Raw genomic sequence first — 16,358 nt, 5'->3', positions numbered from 1 at the left:
ATTTTTAAAATACAAGCTCACAGACATCAGGTTTAGAATACCCGCTCTAGTGTACAACCTTGTTACCAAGGTGATGAGTCATCAATGGTCAGCAATCATCAGTCTTCTGAAGCAGCTAGGTAGTACAGTGCATACAGTGGTAGATTTGGATTTGGGAACTCCTGAGTTCAAATCCAGCCTTAGATACTTAGTGACTGTGTGCCCCTGGGCATGTTACTTAACCTCTATCTGCCTCACTTTCCTCATCTGTAAAATGGTGTGTTAATAATAGCACTTCAGGGGGTTGTTATGAAGATCAAATGATATTTATAAACCTAAAAGTTCTATATAAATGCTATCTGGCGTGGTGGTGGTGGTGGTAGCAGTAGCAGTAGCAGCAGCAGCAGCAGCAGCAGCAGCAGCAGCAGTAGTAGTAGTAGTAGTAGTAGTAGTAGTAGTAGTAGTAGTAGTAGTAGTAGTAGTAGTAGTTCTGACACCATGATTGGTCAATGCATTGATGAGAGTTCCAAAGTCTTTCCATATAGTCCTCCTTTGCTTGATTATGGTCATTATATAAATTGTTCTCCTGAAATCAAGTGTTCTAGTTTCCTCTCTGTTTCCAGAATTTTCATTGCCAAGCTAGAAGATCATTAACTCTGAAAGGCTCTACAACAGGTTTTGGCTTGCCTGCCTGCCTAAGGAAGATATTTATAAACCCCTTTGAAAATAACAAGGGACACATAAATCTAAGTAATGATGATCATGAGAAGCTATAGAGCAGGACCAATTTTTAAGGGTCCATCACATTGAAAATGTGTTTATGTTGCTTGCCATACAAATGCACATCTGACAAAATATATTGCACCAGTTCCTAAGGAAAGATGAATAATCTGAAATGAGCAATCTGTCTCCCATTAGCTCTCCAGTGGTAGAGCAGTTTGGCACCAAAAGAATGTGTTTTTTAAAAACCAACAAAGATAATTGGCATTCAGAAGCAGATTAAGCATCATTTCTCATGTTAGCAGGCCCAGAAGGCCCTGGATGGATTGTGCTAACAGCATGGAGTGGCTCCTCTGGCCAAATATTTCTCAGATTCCTACCAACATGGTAGGGTGCTATCAAGGATGTTTTGGTGACAGTCATCCCTGCCCATTTCTTTGACATTTCCCGTTTCTTATGGCCTCGGGTAGCTTGGGATAGCCACAGACTGGGATGTTCAGCAGGGACAGACACAGTACAGGGAAACATAAGCATAAACACATAAAGGAACCTGCTCTAGCAACAAGACTTCCCCCAGGTGGGCTGCTTTGCCACACACAAGTCTCATGGAGTTCCCTTTCTTTCCTTCTTTCCCCTCTAAGATAAACTACACACTTCTTTGTTTGGCTTTTCAAGCCTTTCACCATCGGGGTCCAATCGATCTGATATCCTTATCTCACATTACTCTACTTCACACAGTCTATATTAATAATAGCTAGCACTCATAGATCACTTACACTGCATCACACAATGTCAGAAGCAAATTTACAGATGTTATTTCCTATTCCAGCCTAACAGGCCAACTGATTGGGTTTTTCTGTGACATTAATTGTACCACCTCAGATCCTCTGCAGAGATTATCTCCTGTGTCTAGAAGGCTTCTTCTTTTCATCTTCCCCTCTTAAATCCCCTTTAAGAGTAGTGTGGCCCTTGTATAACTTATATTGAATTGCTTGCTTGCGTTCTTAAAGGGGGACGGGGAGGGAGGGAGGAAGAGAATTTGGAACAAAAAGTTTTAAAAATCAACATTAAAAATTTTTTTACATGTAATTTGGGAAAAAATAAATTCTAAAGAAAAAATAAATTTTAAACAAATTTTTTTTTAAAGAATAGTATGGCCCAGTGGAAGGAGTCATCAGTCTGCCATATGCTGCTCCCTAGGTGAGCTTGGGCAAGTCATTTAACTTCTCTGGACTTCAGGGTTTTTGTCTGTAAAGTGAGGGGTTAGACTTAGTTGACCTGTAAGTTTCCTTACAGTTCTAAATCAAGGGTCCTATGATTCTCAGGCTCAACTCAAAATGCTGTCACACAAGGAACGTATGAAGCCACCATTATTAATGTCAGCCAGCCTCCCCCTAAAGTTTATTTTTGCATTTATTTATCTATGTGTACGTATTGTGGGGGGTCCTTGCACAAACAGAATATAATAGGTTGCTTATTGACAGGTTTGGTCTTTGTTCTCACATCTCCATGGCCTAGCATAGTATCTGATACAGAGTAAGGTCTTATATGCTTGCTGAATTGAATTGGACGTAATAGGCTTTACAGTATGAGCAGCAGTTTAGAAACAGCAGCCCAGAACCATGGGCTATCTCAGCCTTTATGAGCTGGCTACAAGAAGCCTAAAAGTCAGGGGGAAGATGGTACCCTCAACAAGGTTATTGGCATTAGGTGGTGTCTTCTTGCTTTTCAAATCAATTGCCCTACTTTCCTGGCTATAGAGGGAGGGAGGAGGAAAAGGTATTTAGGGAATGATTCCAAATCTATAGATTACATTGTACAAGATAATATATTTAGAGCTAGAAGAAAACTCAGAGGTCATCTAGTCCTAGTCTAGTGCTTTATGGGGGGGGGGGGGTGCAATGAGGGTTAAGTGACTTGCCCAGGGTCACACAGCTAGTCAGTGTCAAGTGTCTGAGGACAGATTTGAACCCAGGTCCTCCTGTATCCAGGGTCAGTGCTTTAACCACTGCACTGCCTAGCTGCCCCCCAACTGCTTCATTTTTAAAATGAAGAAAGTGAGGCTCAAAACTTTTCAGTGACTTACTCAAGATGCCATTGATAAGAAATGGCAGGGGCGGCTAGGTGGCACAGTGGATAAAACACCGGCCCTGGAGTCAGGAGTACCTGAGTTCAAATCCGGCCTCAGACACTTAACACTTACTAGCTGTGTGACCCTGGGCAAGTCACTTAACCCCAATTGCCTCACTAAAAAAAAAAAATTAAAAAAAAAAAAAAGAAATGGCAGAGCCATGTTTCAGATCCAGTTCTTTGTCATCTAATCTAGTAGTCTTTCCACTGTCCAATCTTGCACTCAAAATGTAAAATAGAATCTCTGTGGTTATCCAAGATATGATTTAATTTTTTTTTTCTACAGCTGTGTCCTTATTACCTATCATCATCCCATGCTATTCTGTAAAAACTCTCAATGTGAACCTATAACACTGGTTAGTCAGCAAGCTGCTTCATCTTCCTCGTGTAAAGTACATTAGTCACATTAGCAACCATTTGATTGCTCAAGGATAGCACTGACTGCAAAACAGGAATCTTTTCAAGTTTCAGTTTTAAAGGAAGTTGGCAATCATTCTATGTCTTTAGCAACATTGTATGTACTTGTATTTCTTCTGATTTAAGAAATTCTGTACAGTACCACATAGAAATATGTAATAGGAAACTCCAATCTTAACAAGATACATTGCTTTTTAAATATTCCTAAACCTCCTTCTATCTTTATTTACCGTGTGTGTGTGTGTGTGTGTGTGTGTGTGTGTGTTTCTCACATTTCCTTTGGTGGTACCACCCTTCTTTTGGTCACTCAGCCTTAAATCTTGCTTCCCCCTAACTCCCTACATCGTCCTGTTTGTTCTACTCAATATAGACACTGAGAAGTTAGAGAGTAACCAATAGGATGGTGACAGTCTTTGAATTCATGTCTTATGATTAACAGTCAAAAAGGCTGGGAATATTTAACTTGGAGAAAAGATTTCGGCATAGATAAGGAAAGGGATCTTGGGTAGAAGAGGGACGTGATAGCTGCCTTCAAGTATTTGAAGGATTGTCACATGGAAGAAGGATTAGATTGCTTTGCTCCCCACCTCCAAAACAACAACAAGAGCTAGTTAAAGCTAGCTTGATTAGCTGAGATTGATGTATGGAAAAACTTCCTAACAGCTCTGTCCCCAAAATGGAATTGGTTGTCTTGTCATAGAGTGGGTTCCCCTCACTGGAGGTCTAAAAGCCAAGGCTGGGTGACCGCTTCTCAAAGATTATAGGGAGAGGAATCTAATTCAGATACAGGTTGAACTATTTGGGCTCGGAGGCCCTTTCAAACTTTGAAATTCTGTGTTTCTGGAATACCTGCACAACTTTGCTCCCATCTGTCCCCTCCAATTGTACCCGTTTAGTGCTGACATTTCTCTCTTTTCCTTTAGACCGTTGTAGCTAAATCCTTCCTAGTCCTTATGTCTGATCCCTTCTCCAATCCACCAGTCGATAAATCAATCCAGGTATTTATTAAGCATCAACCAGGTACTAGGCACTATAAACATGACTACAATGACCAAATGAAACTCTTAAGGAATTTATATTCTACCAGAGGAAATTATTTGTATGTATATTAGCAAATAGAAAATATAGATATGGTATATTCAAGATAATATCAATAAATATCTAGATTATAGATGCCCATATCATATACACATATATAGTGAAATGCTTCATTTTTACCTTTTTGTTTTTATACAACATCCCATTTCCCCTTAACCCCATTTAATTATTCCTTGAAGTAAAAAAACAAAAAGCATTTAAGCAAAGTCAACTGAAATAGACTGAATCTTATAGTTTATGTCATTTAAAATCTAATGTGTAGTGGCCTTATTCCTGTCCCAAGTGTAAGGAAAACTAGCTAGGGTTTACTTATAAATTAGAAGCTTTAGCACCGAGTTTTGGGCATTAAGCATTTATTAGTAAAATAGAACACCTGGGTCAGAAAGGCAGGAAAAGGTCTATCTAACCCAGAGTTCTCAAGTTTTCCACCACCTGCCTGTTCAAGTGACAAAATGACCCAGGATCCTTCTTCCGAGTCCCAAGGAGAGGCAGTCCTTCCACCCTGCTTCAAGCTAATTAGCTAGCTTCACCCAAATCCATTGGTTCACTAGACTTGAAGGTGGTCCCTGTTGAGGTCTGAATCCACAGCTTCTGAGAACAATATCCTCTTGAGGGCAAGGCAGGTGTGGTTTCAATTGAATTAACTTTAAGTGCCTTAATCAGCCAAGTCAGTCAATCTCAGTCAATCCAATCAATCCAATTAATCTGGGGCCTTTGGGCATTGGCAAAGCCCCTTATTTTCTTATAGACACCCCTGTGCTTCGTTAAGAAACATAGTTTCCTTAAATGAAGCAATAACATTACAGATACTTATGACTAACAATGTAAAAGGAATGGAAAGCTAAAAAAAATTGAGCAACTCACTGACAAAAAACTAAAGGGGACTGCCCCCTGTAGTCCTAGTGAGCAAACCTGACCCTGAATGTACATCTATTGTATCTCTAAATGTAGTCAGGGTCTCAGGGAAAACTCAAACAGTTGCAAAATTAATCCCTTGAATGGTATCCATGGGCCAGAGGACACTGTCCACTTACTGCCAATTTTGATCTCAGACACTCAGGAAACAGTGAGGGATACATTTGAAATCCCTGAAATACATTTGAAATTCCTGAGTCCCTATGGGATTCTTCCTCTTCTGATGTAGGTCTCCTTGAATCTGCTGTGCCTGTTACCATTGAGACCAAAGGTGGCCCACCACCATCCATTCCACAATATCATTTATCTAGGGAAGCCATTGAGGGAATTGCCCCTATAACTGAGGCTTTGAAAAACCAAGGTATCATTGTCCCCTGCCATCATTCCCCATGTAATACGCCCATTTTGCCAGTTAAGAAGCCTAAGCCTGGGCCAAATGGTGAAGCCCATTATTTTCTTTAAAGTGCAAGCTTTATTCCCCATCTATTATCACAACTTCTCTAGTAAGAAGAGGAAGATACATACATTACCTCATTAAGTATCTAATAACGAGACTATTCATGAAAATTTATCAGAGTTTGATTGATCTTTGTTGTTACCATTTATTTTATTGTGGTCATGGTATATATTGTTGGTTCTGCTTTCTTTACAAGCTTTACTACTTCATACACATCCTCCCACATTTTTCTAAATTCCTCATATTTGTCATTTCTTTCAGCACAATATTATTACATTATATCCATATGCCACAATTTGGCCAGCCATTCCTCTCTCAATGGGCCCACATTTTGTTTCCAATTTTTTGTTTTATACCACAAAGAGTGAAGCTATAAATATTCTATTATACATAGAAGTATTCTTTCTGTCCTTGACATCCTTGAGATATATGCCCAGTTATAAGATCACTGGGTCAAAGGGTATGAACACTTAAGTGATTTTATTGACATAAATCCTAATTGCTTTCCAGAATTGAACCATTTAACAGATCCAGTAATAGTGTATTAGTGTGGGCGGCTAGGTGGTGCAGTGGATAGAGCACCGGCCCTGGATTCAGGAGTACCTGAGTTCAAATCTGGCCTCAGACTCTTGACACTTGCCAGCTGTGTGACCCTGGGCAAGTCACTTAACCCCCATTGTCCCGCAAAAAACAAAAAACAAACAATAGTGTATTAGTGTGGCTAATTTCACATATCCAGGATATATAGTTTTTTAAAAATCCCAAGACCCAAACTAAGCATAACTTCCTTAGATCTGTAAGTTCTGAGAGCATTACTAAATTCTATGGTGCATTAAATTCTGGTCAGAGTTAGGAAGAAAGTTCCAAATACAATTCTAATAAGAAAGAGAACTCTCTATATTGTCTGTTAGAACTTAACTGGGTCATAAATACTAAGTGATGAAGTTCTTATTCGTCCACAAATTTCAAATATGGATAATGGGAGTAATCAGAACTGACTAAATATTTTAAAGAATATTTTTAAAGTTGTAATTGCTAATGTTCTTTTGTAAAAGAGTTCTGAACTTGTCTGCCATGCTGACCAATTAATTGGCTAATGAGAGTGTATGTACTCTTTATCTGAGTCTAGACAGAAGGCCTAGACAACTGTTCCATTTGGTCAATTTAGTCAAACTAATAGCTTTATAAAGAAACAAATCAGGGGCAGCTAGGTGGTGTACTGGCCTTGGATTCAGGAGGACCTGAGTTCAAATGCAGCCTCAGACACTTAACACTTATTAGCTGTGTGACCCTGGGCAAGTCACTTAACCCCAATTGCCTCAGCCAAAAAAAAAAAGAAAAGAAAAGAAACAAATCAGCCAAACAAGAATCACATGATCTCTGAATTAGAAGGTATTTCAAAGGTCATGTAGTCCAACCAACCTATACATGAATAGGAATCTCATCTAAAAAAATCTTGATTAGGAGTCATGCAGCCTCCACTTGAATACTTCTAGTGATGAGGAACTCACTACTTATGTTTCAGAAAATCAGCTGTTCTGTTGATGATAGGATCAATAAATAAGAGATTTAGAGCTATGAGAGCCTTTAGAGGTCATCACATTCAACCTCCTTATTTTACAGATGAGGAAACTGAGGCCAATCAACATTAAGTGACTTGCCCAAGGAAACACCAGCAGATAATAAGTAGCAGCAAGCCGATTGTAACAGTTCATCCTCAGAAAGACACATATTTTGACTGGAGCCTCATTCAGGCAGTTTCCCCTTCAGTTAGTAGATTTATATTCTAGATATTGGGGCAGCTAGGTGGCGCAGTCGATAGAGCACCGGCCCTGGATTCAGGAGTACCTGAGTTCAAATCCTGCCTCAGACACTTAACACACACTTACTAGCTGTGTGACCCTGGGCAAGTCACTTAACCCCAATTGCCTCACTAAAAAAAAAAAAAAAAAAAAAGATTTATATTCTAGATATTGGGGCAGCTAGGTTGTACAGTAGATAGAGCCACCAGGCATGAAGTCAGAAAGATCTGAGTTCAAATCTGGCCTCAAACACTAGCTGTGTAACCCTGGGCAAGTCATTTCACCCTGTTTGCCTCAGTTTCTTCGTCTGTAAAATGATCTAGAGAAGGAAATGGCAAAGCATTCCACTGTCTTTGCTAAGATAACCCTGAATGGGGTCATGAAGAATCAGACATGACGGAAAAATGACAATTCTAGGTATAGCTTCTAAAATCCTATGTTTGTTAGTACCCTGTTTTGGGAATGACACTATTTGGTGGGGTTTGGGTTTTTTTTAAAGGAAGCCAGATTTACCACTTGCATTATTCATAGGCTCTGATTACTCAGCCTGCCTCTCATTTGATCAGAATGACCTTTGCATATAATTAGATGCTAAAAGAATCTCTCAGAATCCACTCCACACTATTAAAACTCTAAGCCATGCTCTTGGGGGAAGGGTTCATTTGATTAAACATCAAATATGGAACTTGTCAGCTAAATTTGCCCAAACATAATTCTACCACCAGCCTTCTGTGTGGCTGTTTTTAAATACTTGAAATTTTGCATGGGCCTAACATGATTTATATGCCCAAATGACATTCATTCAAGAAAAACCTAGATCTCACAGTTTGACAACACATAACACATTCCAAATCAGAAGAGCTCCATGAGTAAAATACTATTTTTTCTTTAATTCACATGGAAACCTATCAGGAGCTATTCCAAACTCACATTATATTCAACTCCTCTATTGTATATTCATATGATACAAGGGAAAAACAAAGAAAGAAAGAAAGAAAGAAAGAAAGAAAGAAAGAAAGAAAGAAAGAAAGAAAGAAAGAAAGAAAGAAAGAAAGAAAGAAAGAAAGAAAGAAAGAAAGAAAGAAAGAAAGAAAGAAAGAAGGAGAGAGGGAGGGAGGGAAGGAAAGAAGGAAGGAAGAAAAAGAGGGAAGGAGAGAGGGAGGGACGGAAGGAAAAGAGGGAAGGAGAGAGGGAAGGATGGAAGGAAGAGGAAAATAAATAAAATGAAATGAAAATGAAATAAATAATTTTTAAAAGAAATTAAGAGAAATATTGGAAGACTTGAATGAGCTGACACAAAGAAGTAAAAATAACCAGAAGGAAAAATATACACAGTGACTAAAATAATGAAAATTTAAAATGCTAAAGGGAAGGGGGCAGCTAGGTGGCACAGTGGTTAAAGCACCGGCCCTGGATTCAGGAGTACCTGAGTTCAAATCTGGCCTCAGACACTTGACACTTACTAGCTGTGTGACCTTGGGCAAGTCACTTAACCCCATTGCCCCCCCAAAAAAAAATACTAAAGGGAAGGTGGACTCTGAATAATTATAGCATCCAATCTTGATTCCAGAGAGCAGATAATAAAACTGCTTGGCATGGAGGTAGGGGACCACAGGTGTATAATATTGCATACACTGTTGGACATAGCTTTTGTATTGGTTGTTTTTTCATAAGTGTTTTTCTTTTGTTATAAAGAAAGGCTTAATGCTGAAGTGAAATTATAAAAGACTGTGGTGTAAAAACAAAATGCATTTATCAAATGAATCAAATGAAAAGAATACTAATTTTGAATAAAATAACATCCAATTTTGGTTCCAGAGAATACATAATGAAACCACTTGGCATGGAGGTGAGGTACCACAGGTGCATAATATAGGCACATTATAACATAGGTACAAATGTAAACAACAAATTGAACGACAGGAAAAGAATGATTGGGACAGAAGTAAACAAGAAGCTTCAAGATACAGTGAAATGTGACCAGTTGGGATTACTTGGGAAAACACTATATAAAACAACAACAATACATGTAGAAAATCTATCTCATTCCCCACTTAAGTTTAGGACTACACCTTCTCATTGTGAGCAGTTCTTGTCTTTGTCTTTTCACAAAATCTAATGGGATCCACTCGATGGGCTGGAGACCTTCCTCTCATTCTTTTAGTGTTTCATGGATGCCAGCTAAGGATTCAAGATGGCCTTCTGTCATTTCTCACTTTAGCTGTGTTCTGGTTATATATGTCTCTAAGGAAGTCTTTTGTGCCATTGCTTACTTGCAAGTAATTCCTTGGTAATATGCTACAGCCATGTACACCCACCATGTGTCTTTGCATTACTCAATGGGTCGCCCATAGCCACAGTTCTTTGAAAATGATGGTGTACAATGATTCATAGCCATATGGCATCACCAGAAAAATACTGGTACCTTAAAAGGACACACATACACACACCCAAATTCAGATAATTTAAGCTAAACACTCATTTTATTTTTAAACATTTATTGATATCTTTTGTTTTTACATCATGTCCATTCTCAAATATATCCTCACCTACACAGTGAGTCATCCTTTATGACAAAGTATTTAAAAAAGAAAGGGAGGATAAATGAATGAATGAATGAAACATTTATTAAGCACTTGTTATTTCAAAGCCCTGCTTACATCTTACAAATAAAATAGCATGACACTCCCTGCTCTCAAGGAACTCACATTCTAATGGGGTAGACAATTAGGGGAAAAGTAATTCAGCAAAACCTACCAACTTATGAACAGTCTGCCAGTATAGTCAGTATTCTGTATTCATGCTTCCCTACCTCTATAACGAAGGGACAAAGTTCATATTCTCAACTATCCTCCAGGGCCAAGTTTCTTGGTTATCATATTGATGAATGTGATGAATATAGAGAAGCATGGAAAGCCATATGAACTGATGGAAGATCAAGCAGGACTGAAATCATGAAATAGGAGAAGATGCCTCCAGTCTACCCAATGATGGAGGTGGTATTATACATTACATATGTTATTGGTCTTTTTCTACCTACCAATCAGTCATGCTGATTTTTTTCCTCCATAATATTCACTTATTGTCATGGCATAGCTCTTGGTGAGAAATATTGACGAGGGATGTTTGGGATAGCTATTGTGATGCAAGAAACAGAAAGTATCCATTTTTTTAATTATGTGGGCTAAAAAATAAATGCACTAGCTGAGCATGCTTTTTTTTTTGTTTTTGTTTTTTTCAGGCAATGGGGGTTAAGCGACTTGCCCAGGGTCACACAGCTAGTAAGTGTCAAGTGTCTGAGGCCGGATTTGAACTCAGGTACTCCTGAATCCAGGGCTGGTGCTTAACCACTGTGCCATCTAGCTGCCCCTGAGCATGCTTTTTAATGGACTCATTGAAAATTATTTTCAAAATTAGATCCTTTTGTAAAATGAATGATGACACCTTAATTTCACATAGACAGATTTTACAAAAGTACACCCTGACTTGTAACTAGGTCAGGATAACTGGAGTTATGTCTAAGGATGTTAAAGAAAAAGAGTCCAAAAAAAAAAAGAAAAGAAAAAGGGTCCAGAATTTAGAGGATGCCGAATTTATAAGATGACAAACACCCTCACAGTTCTTCTGCAATGCAGAAACACTAAAGTTTAGAATAAAGTTAGCAAAAATAATTCATTAAAATAGAAAGCTATAAGATGGTGACTAAGACATGCTTTGTCAGGTCTCATCAATGGCACCATGCCAGAGTCCCAGGGCTTTTTCTCCCCCACCCCTTACCCTATTCAGCTAAGGATGCTGATCGTCATGACACCTGGCTAATATATAGTTAATGTAGGTATTTATACCAGGCACAAAAATGGCTAGTTACAGATCTGGAAACAATCCTATTATAAAAATAGCTTTCTGTGGATACAACACTTACTATGGTAGCTTGCACATAGTAAGTGCTTAATAAATGTTTATTGAATTGAATTAGATGACAGGAACCATAGGTAACATTAGCAATCTTTGTAGACACATGCCAGGTATCGCCTGACTCATCTGTGCTCACTTTTGCTCGGCAGATCAGACGGCTTACTTTTCCTCACTTGAACCATGTTGCTGTCCAGGGACAACAGCCTGCTAGACGAGCGGGGTTAGATTACATTATTCATTCTCCAGGGACAAGAATGTGCTTCATAAACAGGTGGTACCCTAGATTCTAGGACCAGATGTCTAGTGATCACATCCTGGGGGAAGGTCTCCACCTTAGGGCCTACTATTTGCATTGCCACTTCCTTTGGGGAAATTGATACCTGTTGAAAACGATAGGAAAATACTTCTTATTCAGGGGAAAGCCCCTTTTCACTTGGTATTCTCTTTCTCCTGCTAAGAGCTGAAGCTTTATTCAACTAGAATTCACCGCTGCCACCAACACTGACACCTTTCCCCCTGGGATGGAGAACAGTGAGTTCAAGGATGTCACAGAGGGTTTCTTTAGCTTGGGCTATTGTTTTCCCATCCATATGCCCAGTTCCTGCCTAAACAGCTGTGATCTTCCCGGTGCTTTGAAGTAGAGTCATTACAGACTTTAGGCTTATGGACTCGCTGCAAGAGATTTTATAAAGCAAAGGATAAATAGATTCAAAAGGGGTTTGAGGGTAGGGACCATGCCCAATTTAATCTTAGTATCCTCCCTGGTACCTAACCCACAAAAGGAACATAGATAATAAGTAATATAGTAGCTGGATTCATATAATGCAAATATATAGTTTATATAGTCATAGACATTAAATATAAAACATATATACATATAGTGCAGCTAGACTTTGTAACATGTTTTATATAAGTCATTTCATTTGATTTTCATAACAACCCTATAAGGCAAGTGCTATTACTATCCCAATTTTATAGATAAAGAGACTGAGGCAGAGATTAGATGACTTATCCAGGGACACATGGCTAGTAATTGTCTGAGGCAGAATTTTAACTCAGGTCCAGTTCCCTATGCACTCTTCCACCTAGTTCCCAGGTTTAGAGCTGAAAAGGGCCTCAGTGGGCATCTAGTTCAACCTTCTCCTATCAGAGATGAGGAAATCGAGGCCAAGAGAAGTTAAATGACTTGTCCAAGGTCACATAAGTAGCAATTGTTGGAGCTGGGATTTGAACCCAGTCCTAGATCTAGCACTCTTTCTGCTGGACCACACTGTGGTAGCAGTTTCCTTGTCTTTAAAACAAAACAATTTGATCCTCCTGCCTTAACCTCCTGGAAGGGTATCTTGGCAACCATAGGGATTTGACTTCTTCCCTTTCTATCTTCGGTTTTCCAGGCATACGTGTAGCCAGGGGGAAATGCTGTGCTTGGGGCCCAGAGCTCCATAATCAATTCAAGAGGGGCACCGTGTTGCCTTGGATAGGCTGCCAGCCAATAGCAAACATTCCATGCCTGTAAGCTGTGCTCTTAGCCATCTCTGAGAAGGAGGAGGAGGGCTGAGCCTGGTCACTTTGGCGATGGAGGATGCTGCAGGGCCAAGCCTAGAACAAGTGATTCAGTAGATTATGTGCCCTCCCCTTCTGTGATTCATTTGTGAACTATTGGTTCTGGGATAGCAGAGCCCTGAGCAAATGCAGGCTCCTGTTTCCTGGGGCTCCTTTAAACTCCCGTGACTGATTTTAATCCCAGGACTAATTGCAACAAACCAATTAAGTAAATTCCATTTGCATGCAAATGGAAAAGTCATTTTCTAGTAACTTTTTTTTTTCCTAACCCAAACATCGACATTCATGGGGCATCCTCCAGCTTCTTCTGCTGACTCTTCCTTATGACTCTGGATCCTATCTCAGCCTCATCAGGCCTCTGTCCTCCCCTGTGTACATTTCATGGGCATGCTGAAAGCCCTCAGCTTTGTCTCTGACGGAACTAGCAAGAATGATAATATCCTCCCACCACTGGCTTGTATTTATAGAGCACTTTAAAATTTCCAAATAGCTTGCTGTCCAACTACAAAGCCCTGGATTGCTCTACAGAAGGAAACCATTTCCGCCCCCAAAGCGGTGAATTTTCTTGCTCAGCACTTTTCAAAATCAGGCAGTGAGTGCTGTGGGCTGCATTATGATGGTGGCAATGGGAGCGCTGGGTTTTTCAAGGACTTTCTTGGCAAAGGTATTGCTATCCTCAGACAAGCTAACATAAACCTGCCCAGGGTTTGCTAGGAATGATGATGACATCACTGTCTGACCACTGGCCCCATCATCCTGTGACACTGAGTAAGGGAACTAACTACTCATTAGTCAATTAACAAGCATATATTTAGCTCCAACTATGTGTCAGACACTGTTGTAGGTCCCGTGGATACAGTGAAACCCTCAAAAAGCTTACATTCTATTGGAAGAGACAACATGTATATATATAGGTATAGACCAACTAGATAAAAGGTGATTTTGGTGGGGGAGTACTAACTAGCACTTTTGAGGGTGGGAGTCCTAGCAGTTTTGAGGGGACAGGGGAGAAGGACAAGAAGGAAATGCTGCTGTAGAAGGTGGCACTTGAGCCAAGTCTTGAAGGTGTCTAAGGATTCTAAGAAGTAGAGGTAAGAAAGTGATGTTTTCTGACATTAGAGACACAGAGTGCAAAGACATGGAGACAGAATGCTGTGCGTGGGGAACAGTAAGGAAAGGGTTAACCTAAGGAAGATGATGAATCAAGGATGCCGTTTGATATGGGGCAAGGAGCACTAGCTTAGGAGGCAGATGACCTGAGTTCAAATCCTGCCTCTGATATTTCTGACCTATATAACTAGGCGGGTGCCACAACCTCCTCCGATTTCAGTTTCCTCAGCTATAAAATGGGAGTGGAGCAGTTGAACCAGATGATCTCCATAGTCCCTTCCAGCTCTGGATCTATGATTCTATTAACCCTTTCAGAAATGGGGGTGGGGGGTTAATTCCTACTTAATCTGCTTATATCCTAAGAGGTCCCCAATACCCCACAAGCTGAGGAAGCAGAGTAGACTTCTGGTAACTTTCTGGGAGCACAAATGTCCAGTTCTTAGATCCTAGGCAAAGTGTCCCCGCTTCCATCTGCCAAGATTGGATTCATCAGCAGCGGTGAATATGGATTCAGCCATATTCACTGAAGCCCTAAATTCCCTTCCCTTCTTATTTATGTCCCTTTTTATGTATAAGCAAATAGTTGTGGGCAGCTGCACCCAGAAAGGGAACAGGTTGTACTGGGAAAGAAGAAGTTGGGTCTTAAAATTCACTTGCTGGAATATAAACATGTGGAAAAGTAGCTACTCTCTAGACCTCAGATCACAGAATCTCATGGTTAGAATAGATTTCAGTGGACATCTAGGACCAACTCAGATCTAGAAAATAATCCCATCTAATGATATCTATTTATCTATCCATATACATTTACATATACGCACATATATGTGGCCAGACACCAAGCAAGATATGAAGATTAAATAAAGAATGGTTCCTGCTTTCAAACCCCTTCTTGAAACATTTATTCTTTTGCTTTATAAAACTTGTTGCATTGACCCCAGTTTTAGAACCCCATGCCCCCATAGGAGTTATTTACCCTTTAGTTCCACATGCCCCCTGGATCTCTTTTCTCCCAAACTCAGCTGCTGTAAATAATTGGTACCGTGTTCAGAAACTGTGGTGTTAACTCAATTTTTTTGAGGTTCATCTTAATTTGCTTCTAGGAAAAAGAGAAAAGGAAAAAACAGCTATCAAGAAGGACTAAGTGCCTTCACTATATAAATCAGTAAAAAGGTTTAAATTACTGTTCTGAGCTTTGCAAACTTTATGGGGTTAGGAAGACATCATTTCCTGGAAACAACCTGTGATCAATTCATTTGCCCTTCAAACAGAGTTGGCTATCTTGTTCACTTAAAAAGAAATTTTTTTCAGAGAATTATGATCAAATAGAAGTGATCTACTTGCACCTGTAAACTTGGCTTGAAGGCTGAGGACATGGAACTTGGTTGGCCTGCTTTGTGGAGTTGAGCTGGTCAACTGTAATTTTTTTCTGAAACAAGTGTTTTCTCTCTCCCTAAATATTCCTGGACAAGTGGTATTATGCTCAAATAGAAACAGGGGCAATTATTCTGTTGATAAGGATCCCCACAGGCCACATATTGACTTAGTTTTAAGATGTGTGAGAAAATAATGGGTTTTGGGATGCCCAGAGGACCGTTCCCCAAGGAGATTGTATTAAAATTGATTGGATTGACTTTGCTGATTGACTCACTTGAAGTTGACTTGATTGAAACCACACCTACCTGAGAGCCTGGCCCTCAGGGAGTATGTTCTCTGAACTCTGACCTCAGCACGTTCTGCTCATGAATCAGTCCTCTTGACTGTTGCCTTTCCACTGGGCTTAAATGACTCTGGAAGAATGAGGCTGATGACTTTGTGCAAGTCTGCCTCACTTAAATCCAATTCATGTGCAAGTCAAGACATCACCACATGATGTCATTGGCCCTCTTCTAAAATGAAGGGTGAACAACAACAACTCTATCTTAAACCTCTTGAGGGCAAGGACTGAGCAGAAAGCACAGTGCTTTTCATGTAGTGGGTACTTAATAGGTATTTGTGGAATTCAGTTTACCAGAGAATAGGAAGCATAGTCCAAAGTAAGGCCAGGAAATCTTACTCATCAGAGAATCATATGTGTCACTGAATCAAGAATGAATGAAGAGGGGGGCAGCTAGGTGGCGCAGTGGATAGAGCACCGGCCCTGGAGTCAGGAGTACCTGAGTTCAAATTCTGCCTCAGACACTTGACACTGACTAGCTCTGTGGCCCTGGGCAAGTCACTTAACCGTCATTGTCATGCAAAAAAAAGAATGA

Source organism: Dromiciops gliroides, chromosome 6 (assembly GCF_019393635.1).
Source record: "Dromiciops gliroides isolate mDroGli1 chromosome 6, mDroGli1.pri, whole genome shotgun sequence".
Classification (NCBI taxonomy): domain Eukaryota; kingdom Metazoa; phylum Chordata; class Mammalia; order Microbiotheria; family Microbiotheriidae; genus Dromiciops; species Dromiciops gliroides.
This window is presented reverse-complemented; position numbering follows the sequence as displayed.